The sequence below is a fragment of the Schistocerca gregaria genome, chromosome 2, assembly GCF_023897955.1.
Source record: "Schistocerca gregaria isolate iqSchGreg1 chromosome 2, iqSchGreg1.2, whole genome shotgun sequence".
Lineage (NCBI taxonomy): Eukaryota > Metazoa > Arthropoda > Insecta > Orthoptera > Acrididae > Schistocerca > Schistocerca gregaria.
In genome coordinates this window covers 885,939-902,434 of record NC_064921.1, presented here as the reverse complement: position 1 = coordinate 902,434, position 16,496 = coordinate 885,939, and the positions used below count along the sequence as shown (strand labels likewise).

Genomic DNA, 16,496 nt, shown 5'->3' with positions numbered 1-16,496 from the left:
CTCAGTCGGTACAGCGTCAGACCCCTAATCCCAGGGTCGTGGTTTCGAGCCACATGCTGGTCGTTACGGAATTTTGTTCCGCTGCAGATGTAAATTACCGTTTTTCTGATTAACGAGAATTAATGGAAATAGCAACTTTAAACTTTGCCTACGTCTCTGTCAGTCGCAAGGAAACTGTATTTGAAGGTGAAGGTGATATTGTAGACATGTGTGTAAGACACGTTCTGAAATGCAAGTGTTGTTGTTTGGAGAGCACATCGGTTACGTGTCAGATGTGTAGCCAAGCAGTAATGGGTCGCCATAGCTGCAAATATTAGCCGGTAATATGAAGTGTTGTCAGATGAAGTCTGATGATGCAGACGACGGTAAGGACGAAGAACCCAAGAGTACCGCTAGGTCGCGCCTCTGTAGCTCAGTGGTAGAGCACTGGTCTGATAAACCAGTGGTCGTAAGTTCCATTTTCACAGGAGATAGATGAAATTTGGAAATCAGTTGCGCGTCGTGGCCGTATAGCAAACAGTACCTGTGATGACGAACAATTAGCGACAGGCGTTTTTTTAAGAATTACTCTCAGAAGTGATTAAGGCGAAAGGCGCAGATAAAGCATCTGCCAAAGCGGTACAGTATAAGGTGGGACAAGGCAGTCTGAATTACATTTTATAGATGTATTTCTCACATATCTCAGAGCCTCTCGCGGTCGTCGTCGTCGTCGTCGTCGTCGTCGTCGTCGTCGCCGCCGCTGCCGCTTCTGCAGAAGTAGCAAATGGCCATCGTAGCAAATGCGGCGAGGGACGCCCTGCCTTCGATTCGGAATGCACAAAGTGTGTGGTCTTGTTTCTCAGTCTATATTTGGTCGGTCTCGTCAGAGGTTGAATGCAACGAATGGGTGGGAAAGAGCAAGGGGCAGCGGCTGTGTAGAACGAAAACACAAATCCTCAGGGGTGTGAGCGTTTCGAGATGAGTCGTATACATGTAAATGTTGGTCGTCAGTGACCGTGTGGCCTAATGGATAAAGCGTCGGATCTGAAGATTACAGGTTCGAATGCTGTCACGCTCTTCTTTTTCCAGTTCTGAAAACGAAACATATCGTTTTAATGTAGCAATTGAGCAGTACGAAACCGCCTGAATGTTGCTGTTGACCATTTTTTGCTTGGAGATGCTCTTGAGCTTGAAACACACACAACAAGACGGGTGTTAACTAGCGAAATGGTCGGCAGAGTGCCGACACAGCGAGTTTTGACAATCACTTGCACATCTAAAACAACGTCGGAAAGTAACTCGTTCGGCTGTTGAGTCACATAAAGTATGTGTGTTAATTTTGACGCCACTAGCTCTGCATGTTGTCATGCATTTTCTTTACCTCTCAGAAATGATTATGACATAAAAGTGAAGTACGTGACGAGTGTGACGTTAGGAAAACATTAGGGAGCATGGAGAGAATCTGTATGGGACCACCCAACCCAAACGAGTACTGTGTGACGTGCTACCCGGCAGGTATTCACCGAGGTAGCCGGCTAGCTTAGTCGGTAGAGCGTCAGACTCTTAATCCCAGGGTCGTGGGTTCGAGCCACACGCTGGCTGGAATAGGATTTTGTTCCGCTGCAGATGTAAATTACCGTTTTTCTGATTAACGAGATTTAATGGAAATAGCAACTTTAAACTTTGCCTACGTCTCTGTCAGTCGCAAGGAAACTGTATTTGAAGGTGAAGGTGATTTTGTAGACATGTGTGAAAGACACGTTCTGAAATGCAAGTGTTGTTGTTTGGAGAGCACATCGGTTACGTGTCAGATGTGTAGCCAAGCAGTAATGGGTCGCCATAGCTGCAAATATTAGCCGGTAATATGAAGTGTTGTCAGATGAAGTCTGATGATGCAGACGACCGTAAGGACGAAGTAAGCAAGAGTACCGCTAGGCCGCGCCTCTTTAGCTCAGTGGTAGAGCAATGGTCTGATAAACCAGTGGTCGTAAGTTCCATTTTCACAGGAGATAGATGAATTTTGGAAATCAGTTGCGCGTCGTGGCCGTATAGCAAACAGTATCTGTGATGACGAACAATTAGCGACAGGCGTTTTTTTAAGAATTACTCTCAGATGTGATTAAGGCGAATGGCGCCGATAAAGCATTTGCCAAAGCGGTACAGCGTAAGGTGGGACAAGGCAGTCTGAATTACATTTTATAGATGTATTTCTCACATATCTCAGAGCCTTTCGCGGTCGTCGTCGCCGCCGCCGATCCCAATTTTCATCACGTCTCCGATGAAATCCTCGATTTCGAAAGAGGTTGGTCGAGCAAATGAATTATCGAAAGTTAACTTCAAAGTATCTATCCTCATAGCTTGTGTCATCACTGATTCATCAACATCATTCCTCACACGCAAGAATAACCGCTGCTAGCGAGCGACTTACCCCGCAGAAGTAAACAAGCCAGACACAGCGCTGACCAAAGACAACCGCACGCCACGACCGCTGCAGGCAGACTATCGCTCCATTAGGCCACACGGTCACTGACGACCAACATTTACATGTATACGACTCATCTCGAAACGCTCACAAACCTGAGGATTTGTGTTTTCGTTCTACACAACCGAGGTAGCCGGCTAGCTCAGTCGGTACAGCGTCAGACTCCTAATCCCAGGGTCGTGGTTGCGAGCCACATGCTGGTCGTTACGGAATTTTGTTCCGCTGCAGATGTAAATTACCGTTTTTCTGATTAACGAGATTTAATGGAAATAGCAATTTTAAACTTTGCCTACGTCTTTGGCAGTCGCAAGGAAACTGTATTTGAAGGTGAAGGTGATATTGTAGACATGTGTGTAAGACACGTTGTGAAATGCAAGTGTTGTTGTTTGGAGAGCACATCGGTTACGTGTCAGATGTGTAGCCAAGCAGTAATGGGTCGCCATAGCTGCAAATATTAGCCGGTAATATGAAGTGTTGTCAGATGAAGTCTGATGATGCAGACGACGGTAAGGACGAAGAACCCAAGAGTACCGCTAGGTTGCGCCTCTGTAGCTCAGTGGTAGAGCACTGGTCTGATAAACCAGTGGTCGTAAGTTCCATTTTCACAGGAGATAGATGAAATTTGGAAATCAGTTGCGCGTCGTGGCCGTATAGCAAACAGTACCTGTGATGACGAACAATTAGCGACAGGCGTTTTTTTAAGAATTACTCTCAGATGTGATTAAGGCGAAAGGCGCAGATAAAGAATTTTCCAAAGCGGTACAGTATAAGGTGGGACAAGGCAGTCTGAATTACATTTTATAGATGTATTTCTCACATATCTCAGAGCCTCTCGCGGTCGTCGTCGTCGTCGTCGTCGTCGTCGTCGTCGTCGCCGCTTCCGCTTCTGCAGAAGTAGCAAATGGCCATCGTAGCAAATGCGGCGAGGGACGCCCGGCCTTCGGTTCCGAATGCACAAAGTGTGTGGTCTTGTTTCTCAGTCTATATTTGGTCGGTCTCGTCAGAGGTTGAATGTAACGAATGGGTGGGAAAGAGCAAGGGGCAGCGGCTGTGTAGAACGAAAACACAAATCCTCAGGGGTGTGAGCGTTTCGAGATGAGTCGTATACATGTAAATGTTGGTCGTCAGTGACGGTGTGGCCTAATGGATAAGGCGTCGGACTTCGGATCTGAAGATTACAGGTTCGAATGCTGTCTCGCTTGTGTTTTTCCAGTTCTGAAAAAGAAACATACCGTTTTAATGTAGCAATTGAGCAGTACGAAACCGTCTGAATGTTGCTGTTGACCATTTTTTGCTTGGAGATGCTCTTGAGCTTGAAAAACACACAACAAGACCGGTGTTAACTAGCGAAATGGTCGGCAGAGTGCCGACACAGCGAGTTTTGACTATCACTTGCACATTTAAAACAACGTCGGAAAGTAACTCGTTCGGCTTTTGAGTCACATAAAGTATGTGTGTTAATTTTGACGCCACTAGCTCTGCTTGTTGTCATGCAATTTCTTTGCCTCTCAGAAATGATTATGACATAAAAGTTAAGTACGTGACGAGTGTGACGTTAGGAAAACATTAGGCAGCATGGAGAGATTCTGTATGGGACCACCCAACCCAAACGAGTACTGTGTGACGTGCTACCCGGCAGGTGTTCACCGAGGTAGCCGGCTAGCTCAGTCGGTAGAGCGTCAGACTCTTAATCCCAGGGTCGTGGGTTCGAGCCAGACGCTGGGCGGAAACGGAATTTTGTTCCGCTGCAGGTGTAAATTACCGTTTTTCTGATTAACGAGATTTAATGGACATAGCAACTTTAAACCTTGCCTACGTCTCTGTCAGTCGCAAAGAAACTGTATTTGAAGGTGAAGGTGATTTTGTAGACATGTGTGAAAGACATGTTCTGAAATGCAAGTGTTGTTGTTTGGAGAGCACATCGGTTACGTGTCATATGTGTAGCCAAGCAGTAATTTGTCGCCATAGCTGCAAATATTAGCCGGTAATATGAATTGTTGTCAGCTAAAAGTCTGATGATGCAGACGACCGTAAGGACGAAGTACCCAAGAGTACCGCTAGGCCGCGCCTATTTAGCTCAGTGGTAGAGCACTGGTCTAATAAAGCAGGGGTCGTAAGTTCCATCCTCACAGGAGAAAGATGAATTTTGGAAATCAGTTGCGCCTCGTGGCCGTATAGCAAACAGTACCTGTAATGACGAACAATTAGCGACAGGCGTATTTTAAGAATTACTCTCAGATGTGATTAAGGCGAATGGCGCAGATAAAGCATTTGCCAAAGCGGTACAGCATAAGGTGGGACGAGGCAGTCTGAATTACATTTTATAGATGTATTTCTCACATTTCTCAGAGCCTCTCGCGATATTCGTCGTCGTCGTCGTCGTCGTCGTCGTCGTCGTCGTCGTCGTCGTCGTCGTCGTCGCCGCCGCCGCTTCTGCAGAAGTAGCAAATGGCAATCGTAGCAAATGCGGCGAGGGACGCCTTGCCTTCGATTCCGAATGCACAAAGTGTGTGGTCTTGTTTCTCAGTCTATATTTGGTCGGTCACGTCAGAGGTTGAATGTAACGAATGGGTGGGAAAGAGCAAGGGGCAGCGGCTGTGTAGAACGAAAACACAAATCCTCAGGGGTGTGAGCGTTTCGAGATGAGTCGTATACATGTAAATGTTGGTCGTCAGTGACCGTGTGGCCTAATGGTTCATCAATTCTCGCTTCGCGCGTCGGTCGACTAGGTCGTGCTCTTAGTTCCGCCTCTACCGTAGCGCAGCGTGTTTTCCTCCTGTCAGTCTAGTGCCGTGTTGGTCTCCGTGCGCGTCGCATCGCTGGTTGTCGGCTGGTGTTTGGTGTTCGTGCGGCCCTTCCTGTCGCGGCGTCGTCTCTCGCCGTGATGTCCACCATGGTTCCCACGAAAGTTCCGCGTACAGGTACAGTCAGTTTTACCTTTGACAAATCCACGCGTCACGTCCAGCCCGGTTCTTTGGAGATACATGACTGGTTAGTCGATACAGTTAAGGTCACTACTGATCAGGTGCATACCGCATATTTCGACAGCGAATTATATGTGTTTTTTGTTAAGTTTCTTGACCCGCTCCAGGTTGATAGGCTACTTTCTCGTCATGGTTCTCAGGTACCCTTTACGCACCGTGATGGTTCCACTAGTATGGTTCTCTTGGCCAATGCAGAAGTGGTATATACGAATGTTCGGGTATTTAACCTTCCGCCCGAGGTTGACGACTCTTTTCTGAAGTCCGTTTTGCTTCCTTATGGGGACGTACGCCATATTCGAAAGGAACGCTGGTCTGCTCAGCACCGCTTACAGGTATATAGTGGTATTCGGTCGGTGGAAATGGTGGTCAAAAAACCTATTCCTTCTCACCTACAGGTATGTGGTTATAGGGTCCATATCACGTACAGTGGCCAGGAAGGAACATGTTATTATTGTAATGAAACTGGTCATTTCCGTACTAATTGTCCGCGGCGTGTGGTGGTATTAAAACCTACATACGAACAGCGTAAAAAATTGACTTTAGCTGATCTTCTCCCGCAAGGATCTCGGACTGAATCGCTCACTGTTACTGAGGGACGCAGTGATCCGTTACCCGACAACGGCCGTGATTTTCCCCCGTTGTCCTTGAGTAGGGATGTTGCTGCCCATAATTCCGATGTTCCCGCGCTGATTTCTCACAACAAGCGTCGGCGAACACAGGATGATGCGGCTGATGAATCTTCCTTATTGGCTCGCCCTTCCGATGGGCCTCCGGTAAAGGACTCTCTTTCTCAGTCGGAAATCGTGGATGAGGAAGCCACAGGTGCTATCACGCCTTTGCAGAAGCTCCCTGACACCTTATCTGACGTTGTTCCTGCTACCGCGGCAGCCTCTTCGGAGACGCCCGTGACGGAACCTGCTTCTGGTGGCCACGTGTCTTCTCCGGTGCTCTCTGACACTTCTCCTATTGACTCTGTTTCGCATCCCCCTTCTGGAATTTCTGTCGCCCCCTCTGGGTCACAGCCTCCTCCCATTAAACAACTGATTGATTCTCCAGAGCCAGTGGATCCCGTTGTTATTCACCAACTGTCCCACCGTGAACCCATGTCTGCGGACGAGTGGGATGTAGAGGCCTCTCTCTCGCAATCTGACACGGAATGTCTACATGGTGCTCCTACGCAGCCGAACGCTGCAGCGTCGGCACCGCGGAGCCGCAGTCGAATCCGTAAACAGCCACGGAGAGCCGCGTCACGGCCGAAGAAAAAGCAGTGGGAAGATGAGGGTTCTGTTTCGTAGTTTTTCTCTCTGTGGTTCAGCGCTTGTTTCTGGTATGATTACTTGTATGCTGCTCCGTCAGCTGACGGCTCTCTACCGATCTTTGTTTTTCTTGTAGGTTGAAGTTCCATGCAAGCATATACATTTCTTACTCTGAATATTAACAGAATATGTTCTGAGCTTCGGCTCGCCGCTTTGCGACAGTTTATCTATCAGTCTGGGGCAGATGTTGTTTTTTTACAGGAAGTCCTATTCGACCAGTTTTCCATTCCTGGGTTCTCGACGTTTTTTAATGTCGCTTCCGAACTTTCTACGGGCACTGCCTTGTTTTATAGAGAAGGCATTCCGTTGATGAATTTCGAAGTACTTGACAGTGGAAGGGGGATCGGGTGCACGTTTTATGATCTCAGTTTACTCCTTCTTTATGCCCCTTCTGGTTCGGGTTGTACTACCGCACGCTCGAGTTTCTATAAAGAAGAAGTCATTTACCTGCTTCGTAAATCCCCGACAAAGATAATTTTAGGTGGGGACTTCAATTGTGTTCTACGGCCGGTAGATCAGTCTCCTAATTTTAATTTCAGTAAAGAACTCGACGACCTTGTGCGCTCCTTGCACCTGCGTGACGTGTGGGTTTCTCGCAATCCTACACTTGTGCGACATACCTACTTTACTCCCACGTCTAGCAGTCGCCTCGATCGCTTTTACCTTTCCGATTCCTTGTGTGGGCAACTTCTGGCTGTTGATGTGATACCAGCCTGTTTTACTGATCATTGCGCTGTAGCCGTTACGTTTAATTACGAGCGACAACCGGTAAAATTGTTTCGTCCTCCTTGGATGCTCAATATCGCGTATTTGCAAGATACCTCCCTTGGTATCGTCCTGGAGGACATTTGGACACGTTGTTCTCGTACTATGGACCGGTACCCGTCTATCGTGGCATGGTGGACACTGTATGCAAAACCTCACATCCGTAGGGCTCTCATGCGTTTTGGGGCTGCGAAGGTGGCAGAAGATCGACGAACGCAAGAATTTTACTATTCTGTCTTACGTCAACTGTACGATAGTGCTACGCATGCTCCCCTCCGGGTTACTGATATACAGCGCATCAAAGCCAAATTGCTGCAGCTCAAACGCATTCAAATGGAGGGCCTGCGGACGAGGTCTCAACCACGTTCCCTTCTACAAGAGGAACTGACGTCACTCTACCATCTAGTCCGTTTACGGTCGCGCCGGAAACGTGGGTGCCTTGCCTCCCTCACAACCGCTGACGGCCGCGTGTTCACCTCTCACCGTGACATTTCTGACTTCGTTTACACCTATTTTACTGATCTGTACGATACTCATGTCCCGGCGGAAACCTCTCTTGACGACTTTACCTCCTTGCTGCCTCGCGTCGTCACTCCTCAATTAAACGACGCCTTTCTGCGTCCCTTTCAGAAGGATGACATATATGATGTTGTTGCAGGATCGCAGTCCCGCAAGTCGCCTGGATTAGATGGTATTCCTAAGGAGTTCTATGTTCAATTTTGGCCGCTCATTGGTGACACCTTAACGTCAATGGTAAATGAAGTGATGCGGGGAGTCTCACTTCCTGCTCCTTTTCAGGAAGGCAGAATGGTCCTCCTCCCGAAATCCACAGGTCGACCTGCAATTGATTCCCTCCGTCCTATTACTCTCCTTAACTTTGATTATAAACTTGTCGCTCGAGCAGTTAATATCCGTCTCTCTAAGCTGCTCGATACCATTATTGCCGCCCACCAAAGCTGTGTGCCTGGACGCACGATACTGACTTCCGTTCTCGAATGTCGCGATGTAATCTCGGTGGCGGCTGCCGCTAATATCCCAGGGGCTTTGCTTTTTCTTGATTTCCAAAAAGCGTTCGATCGCGTCAGCCATGATTTTTTATCGAGAGTGCTCACCGCTGTCGGCTTTAATAATGATGCTCGACAAGTATTAACTAATCTTTTTACCGGTATCAGTGTCTCGGTGATTGTGAACGGTCACCCTACCCCCCGGATATCGATCAGACGGGGGTTACCCCAGGGAAGCCCCTTATCCATGTCACTTTTTGTTCTATCCTTAGAGCCCTTACTTCGCCATCTCACCATGCACTTACGTGGCTGGAATATATTGGGGGAAATTTTTGCAGTCCGTGCATACGCCGATGACGTCATGGTTTTAGTACGACATGCCGAGGATATACCGCGGCTTAAGGATACCTTGGATTCATTTTGTGGTCTTGCTGGTGCTCGCATTAATGATCGCAAATGCACGTTCCTGCCGTTGAGAGGCTTTGATCATGTCGTCATTCCTTGGGCGACGGTTGTCGATCGCCATAAGACCTTGGGGATTATAGTGGATCGTAATCCGATCAAAATGGCGGCACTAAATTGGCGTGAGGTTACGAGTCGTGTTCACGGGGCGATCCTTGAACATGACCGCCGTTCCCTTAGCCTCCTTCACAAGGCACGGGTTTTAGAGACCTATGTCTTCAGTAAAATATACTACGTTGCGCAGGTCTTCCCGCTTCCCGCGATGATGGCCCGCAGGCTGAAACAGCTGTCTAGTCGATTTCTGTGGCGCCGCCATGTCTTCCGTGTCCGATATGAAGTTGTGGCCAGGCCTCGGAAGCTTGGAGGATTGGGTCTTTCAGATATCAAAGTGAAGACGTCCATCTTATTTGCCCGCCGCAATGTTTTAACCTGTACGCGGGCTCCGCATTCAGTCACCTCTCGTTTACTTTCCCGCCTCCGGCCGGCCAGTCTGACCCCTCCTGTTGATGTTGGACGGATTAATCCTAAATTGCGGCACATTCGTGAATACTTTGTACTTGTCGGTATTCTGGGTGCTGATATACTTTCTATGACGCATATAACTACCAACATGCTACAAATCCGTTGGGGTACAGCATGTTTCCCTTCTTCTGTTGAACTTGCTTCCCCGTCAACGTCATGGAAAACGGTCTGGTCTCATCTTAGTCTTCCCATTTTGCCGATGGAGATTGTTTCAACGTGGTATAAGGTCATTTACCGTCTGATACCTACTGGTGATCGTCTTTTTCGTATTGGCCTTCGTCCGACTGACCAGTGTGAGGAATGTCATCAAACTGACACCTTACTTCACAGGCTAGTTGCTTGCGGACGGGATCATTGGCTCTGGGTCCGCCGTCAATTAGCTTTTCTTACTAGAGGGCCTGAAACCGCATTCCCAGACGACATCTTCTTACATCCGGACATCTCTTATTTTCCTCAGACGAAAACGAACACGATTGTTTGGCTCTTGGGTTACTATGTCCATTACGTCATTGAAGGCGGTAATGACCCAGATCCCCGCGTTTTTCACCATTATTTGTCAACTGCGCATTGGAAATGGCAGCGGTTACCACAGTACCGAACGCTTTTTGCGAATATGCTTTTTCTTGTGTTTAACCGTCAAGGGGTTGGTTAAGTTCCCCTGTGATTCCTGTTTTCTTCCCTGAGCTCGAGTCCCCTCCCTTGTTGTATTTTTTCGTAATTTTTTTTTTCTCTCTCCCTTTTGCATGTATATATATACACCCAAAATTCATACGGGTGGGGTAACGGGTTGGTCTTCCCCTTCAGAAGAAATGTTTTATTTGTGTTTCACCTAATTTGTTGATTTTCTTTTTGCAGCTAATATTAAATGATGATTTGACTATGGTTGTCTGAATTCTCGTGAAATATACCAAGTCAATCTGATAATAAAAAAAAAAATGGATGAGGCGTCGGACTTCGGATCTGAAGATTACAGGTTCGAATGCTGTCACGCTTGTGTTTTTCCAGTTCTGAAAAAGAAACATACCGTTTTAATGTAGCAATTGAGCAGTACGAAACCGTCTGAATGTTGCTATTGACCATTTTTTGCTTGGAGATGCTCTTGAGCTTGAAACACACACAACAAGACCGGTGTTAACTAGCGAAATGGTCGGCAGAGTGCCGACACAGCGAGGTTTGACTATCACTTGCACATTTAAAACAACGTCGGAAAGTAACTCGTTCGGCTTTTGAGTCACATAAAGTATGTGTGCTAATTTTGACGCCACTAGCTCTGCTTGTTGTCATGCAGTTTCTTTGCCTCTCAGAAATGATTATGACATAAAAGTGAAGTATGTGACGAGTGTGACGTTAGGAAAACATTAGGCAGCATGGACAGATTCTGTATGGGACCACACAACCCAAACGAGTACTGTGTGACGTGCTACCCGGCAGGTGTTCACCGAGGTAGCCGGCTAGCTCAGTCGGTAGAGCGTCAGACTCTTAATCCCACGGTCGTGGGTTCGAGCCAGACGCTGGGCGGAAACGGAATTTTGTTCCGCTGCAGGTGTAAATTACCGTTTTTCTGATTAACGAGATTTAATGGACATAGCAACTTTAAACCTTGCCTACGTCTCTGTCAGTCGCAAAGAAACTGTATTTGAAGGTGAAGGTGATTTTGTAGACATGTGTGAAAGACATGTTCTGAAATGCAAGTGTTGTTGTTTGGAGAGCACATCGGTTACGTGTCATATGTGTAGCCAAGCAGTAATTTGTCGCCATAGCTGCAAATATTAGCCGGTAATATGAAGTGTTGTCAGCTAAAAGTCTGATGATGCAGACGACCGTAAGGACGAAGTACCCAAGAGTACCGCTAGGCCGCGCCTATTTAGCTCAGTGGTAGAGCACTGGTCTAATAAACCAGGGGTCGTAAGTTCCATCCTCACAGGAGAAAGATGAATTTTGGAAATCAGTTGCGCCTCGTGGCCGTATAGCAAACAGTACCTGTGATGACGAACAATTAGCGACAGGCGTATTTTAAGAATTACTCTCAGATGTGATTAAGGCGAATGGCGCAGATAAAGCATTTGCCAAAGCGGTACAGCATAAGGTGGGACGAGGCAGTCTGAATTACATTTTATAGATGTATTTCTCACATATCTCAGAGCCTCTCGCGATCTTCGTCTTCGTCGACGTCGTTGTCGTCGTCGTCGTCGTCGTCGTCGTCGTCGCCGCCGCCGCTTCTGCAGAAGTAGCAAATGGCCATCGTAGCAAATGCGGCGAGGGACGCCTTGCCTTCGATTCCGAATGCACAAAGTGTGTGGTCTTGTTTCTCAGTCTATATTTGGTCGGTCTCGTCAGAGGTTGAATGTAACGAATGGGTGGGAAAGAGCAAGGGGCAGCGGCTGTGTAGAACGAAAACACAAATCCTCAGGGGTGTGAGCGTTTCGAGATGAGTCGTATACATGTAAATGTTGGTCGTCAGTGACCGTGTGGCCTAATGGATAAGGCGTCGGACTTCGTATATGAAGATTACAGGTTCGAATGCTGTGACGCTTGTGTTTTTCCAGTTCTGAAAAAGAAACATACCGTTTTAATGTAGCAATTGAGCAGTACGAAACCGTCTGAATGTTGCTGTAGACCATTTTTTGCTTGGAGATGCTCTTGAGCTTGAAACACACACAACAAGACCGGTGTTAACTAGCGAAATGGTCGGCAGAGTGCCGACACAGCGAGTTTTGACTATCACTTGCACATCTAAAACAACGTCGAAAAGTAACTCGTTCGGCTTTTGAGTCACATAAAGTATGTGTGTTAATTTTGACGCCACTAGCTCTGCTTGTTGTCATGCAATTTCTTTGCCTCTCAGAAATGATTATGACATAAAAGTGAAGTACGTGACGAGTGTGACGTTAGGAAAACATTAGGCAGCATGGAGAGATTCTGTATGGGACCACCCAACCCAAACGAGTACTGTGTGACGTGCTACCCGGCAGGTATTCACCGAGGTAGCCGGCTAGCTCAGTCGGTAGAGGGTCAGACTCTTAATCCCAGGGTCGTGGGTTCGAGCCAGACGTTGGGCGGAACGGAATTTTGTTCCGCTGCAGATGTAAATTACCGTTTTTCTGATTAACGAGATTTAATGGAAATAGCAACTTTAAACTTTGCCTACGTCTCTGTCAGTCGCAAGGAAACTGTATTTGAAGGTGAAGGTGATTTTGTAGACATGTGTGAAAGACATGTTCTGAAATGCAAGTGTTGTTGTTTGGAGAGCACATCGGTTACGTGACAGATGTGTAGCCAAGCAGTAATTTGTCGCCATAGCTGCAAATATTAGCCGGTAATATGAAGTGATGTCAGCTAAAGTCTGATGATGCAGACGACCGTAAGGACGAAGTTACAATAAGTACCGCTAGGCCGCGCCTATTTAGCTCAGTGGTAGAGCACTTGTCTAATAAAGCAGGGGTCGTAAGTTCCATCCTCACAGGAAAAAGATGAATTTTGGAAATCAGTTGCGCGTCGTGGCCGTATAGCAAACAGTACCTGTGATGACGAACAATTAGCGACAGGCGTTTTTTTAAGAATTACTCTCAGATGTGATTAAGGCGAATGGCGCAGATAAAGCATTTGCCAAAGCGGTACAGCATAAGGTGGGACGAGGCAGTCTGAATTACATTTTATAGATGTATTTCTCACATATCTCAGAGCCTCTCGCGATATTCGTCGTCGTCGTCGTCGTCGTCGTCGTCGTCGTCGTCGTCGTCGCCGCCGCCGCTTCTGCAGAAGTAGCAAATGGCCATCGTAGCAAATGCGGCGAGGGACGCCCTGCCTTCGATTCCGAATGCACAAAGTGTGTGGTCTTGTTTCTCAGTCTATATTTGGTCGGTCTCGTCAGAGGTTGAATGTAACGAATGGGTGGGAAAGAGCAAGGGGCAGCGGCTGTGTAGAACGAAAACACAAATCCTCAGGGATGTGAGCGTTTCGAGATGAGTCGTATACATGTAAATGTTAGTCGTCAGTGACCGTGTAGCCTAATGGATAAGGTGTCGGACTTCGGATCCGAAGATTACAGGTTCGAATGCTGTCACGCGTGTGTTTTTCCAGTTCTGAAAAAGAATCATTCCGTTTTAATGTAGCAATGAACAGTACGAAACCGTCTGAATGTTGCTGTTGACCATTTTTTGCTTGGAGATGCTCTTGAGCTTGAAACACACACAACAAGCCCGGTGTTAACTAGCGAAATGGTCGGCAGAGTGCCGACACAGCGAGTTTTGACTATCACTTGCACATTTAAAACAACGTCGGAAAGTAACTCGTTCGGCTTTTGAGTCACATAAAGTATGTGTGTTAATTTTGACGCCACTAGCTCTGCTTGTTGTCATGCAATTTCTTTGCCTCTCAGAAATGATTATGACATAAAAGTGAAGTACGTGACGAGTGTGACGTTAGGAAAACATTAGGCAGCATGGAGAGATTCTATATGGGACCACCCAACCCAAACGAGTACTGTGTGACGTGCTACCCGGCAGGTATTCACCGAGGTAGCCGGCTAGCTCAGTCGGTAGAGCGTCAGACTCTTAATCCCAGGGTCGTGGGTTCGAGCCAGACGCTGGGCGGAACGGAATTTTGTTCCGCTGCAGGTGTAAATTACCGTTTTTCTGATTAACGAGATTTAATGGAAATAGCAACTTTAAACTTTGCCTACGTCTCTGTCAGTCACAAGGAAACTGTATTTGAAGGTGAAGGTGATTTTGTAGACATGTGTGAATGACATGTTCTGAAATGCAAGTGTTGTTGTTTGGAGAGCACATCGGTTACGTGTCAGATGTGTAGCCAAGCAGTAATTTGTCGCCATAGCTGCAAATATTAGCCGGTAATATGAAGTGTTGTCAGCTAAAGTCTGATGATGCAGACGACCGTAAGGACGAAGTACCCGTGAGTACCGCTACGCCGTGCCTATTTAGCTCAGTGGTAGAGCACTGGTCTAATAAACCAGGGGTCGTAAGTTCCATCCTCGCAGGAGAAAGATGAATTTTGGAAATCAGTTGCGCGACGTGGCTGTTTAGCAAACAGTACTTGTGATGACGAACAATTAGCGACAGGCGTTTTTTAAGAATTACTCTCAGATGCGATTAAGGCGAATGGCGCAGATAAAGCATTTGCCAAAGCGGTACAGCATAAGGTGGGACGAGGCAGTCTGAATTACATTTTATAGATGTATTTCTCACATATCTCAGAGCCTCTCGCGATATTCGTCGTCGTCGTCGTCGTCGTCGTCGTCGTCGTCGTCGTCGTCGCCGCCGCCGCTTCTGCAGAAGTTGCAAATGGCCATCGTAGCAAATGCGGCGAGGGACGCCCTGCCTTCGATTCCGAATGCACAAAGTGTGTGGTCTTGTTTCTCAGTCTATATTTGGTCGGTCTCGTCAGAGGTTGAATGTAACGAATGGGTGGGAAAGAGCAAGGGGCAGCGGCTGTGTAGAATGAAAACACAAATCCTCAGGGGTGTGAGCGTTTCGAGATGAGTCGTATACATGTAAATGTTGGTCGTCAGTGACCGTGTGGCCTAATGGATAAGGCGTCGGACTTCGGATATGAAGATTACAGGTTCGAATGCTGTGACGCTTGTGTTTTTCCAGTTCAGAAAAAGAAACATACCGTTTTAATGTTGCAATTGAACAGTACGAAACCGTCTGAATGTTGCTGTTGACCATTTTTTGCTTGGAGATGCTCTTGAGCTTGAAACACACACAACAAGACCGGTGTTAACTAGCGAAATGGTCGGCAGAGTGCCGACACAGCGAGTTTTGACTATCACTTGCACATCTAAAACAACGTCGGAAAGTAACTCGTTCGGCTTTTGAGTCACATAAAGTATGTGTGTTAATTTTGACGCCACTAGCTCTGCTTGTTGTCATGCAATTTCTTTGCCTCTCAGAAATGATTATGACATAAAAGTGAAGTACGTGACGAGTGTGACGTTAGGAAAACATTAGGCAGCATGGAGAGATTCTGTATGGGACCACCCAACCCAAACGAGTACTGTGTGACGTGCTACCCGGCAGGTATTCACCGAGGTAGCCGGCTAGCTCAGTCGGTAGAGGGTCAGACTCTTAATCCCAGGGTCGTGGGTTCGAGCCAGACGTTGGGCGGAACGTATTTTTGTTCCGCTGCAGATGTAAATTACCGTTTTTCTGATTAACGAGATTTAATGGAAATTGCAACTTTAAACTTTGCCTACGTCTCCGTCAGTCGCAAGGAAACTGTATTTGAAGGTGAAGGTGATATTGTAGATATGTGTGAAAGACATGTTCTGAAATGCAAGTGTTGTTGTTTGGAGAGCACATCGGTTACGTGACAGACGTGTAGCCAAGCAGTAATTTGTCGCCATAGCTGCAAATATTAGCCGGTAATATGAAGTGTTGTCAGCTAAAGTCTGATGATGCAGACGACCGTAAGGACGAAGTTACAATAAGTACCGCTAGGCCGCGCCTATTTAGCTCAGTGGTAGAGCACTTGTCTAATAAAGCAGGGGTCGTAAGTTCCATCCTCACAGGAAAAAGATGAATTTTGGAAATCAGTTGCGCGTCGTGGCCGTATAGCAAACAGTACCTGTGATGACGAACAATTAGCGACAGGCGTTTTTTTAAGAATTACTCTCAGATGTGATTAAGGCGAATGGCGCAGATAAAGCATTTGCCAAAGCGGTACAGCATAAGGTGGGACGAGGCAGTCTGAATTACATTTTATAGATGTATTTCTCACATACCTCAGAGCCTCTCGCGATCTTCGTCGTCGTCGTCGTCGTCGTTGTAGTCGTTGTCGTCGTCGTCGTCGTCGTCGCCGCCGCCGCTTCTGCAGAAGTAGCAAATGGCCATCGTAGCAAATGCGGCGAGGGACGCCCTGCCTTCGATTCCGAATGCACAAAGTGTGTGGTCTTGTTTCTCAGTCTATATTTGGTCGGTCTCGTCAGATGTTGAATGTAACGAATGGGTGGGAAAGAGCAAGG

General features: G+C 47.1%; 1 non-coding gene across 1 annotated transcript; it reads left to right on the top strand.

Moving 5' to 3' along the window:
• Window positions 1–1,508: 1,508 nt before the first annotated feature.
• Trnak-cuu (transfer RNA lysine (anticodon CUU)) lies at window positions 1,509–1,581 on the top strand. Its single transcript has one exon. It is a non-coding gene; the product is annotated as a tRNA-Lys (tRNA).
• Window positions 1,582–16,496: the final 14,915 nt, after the last annotated feature.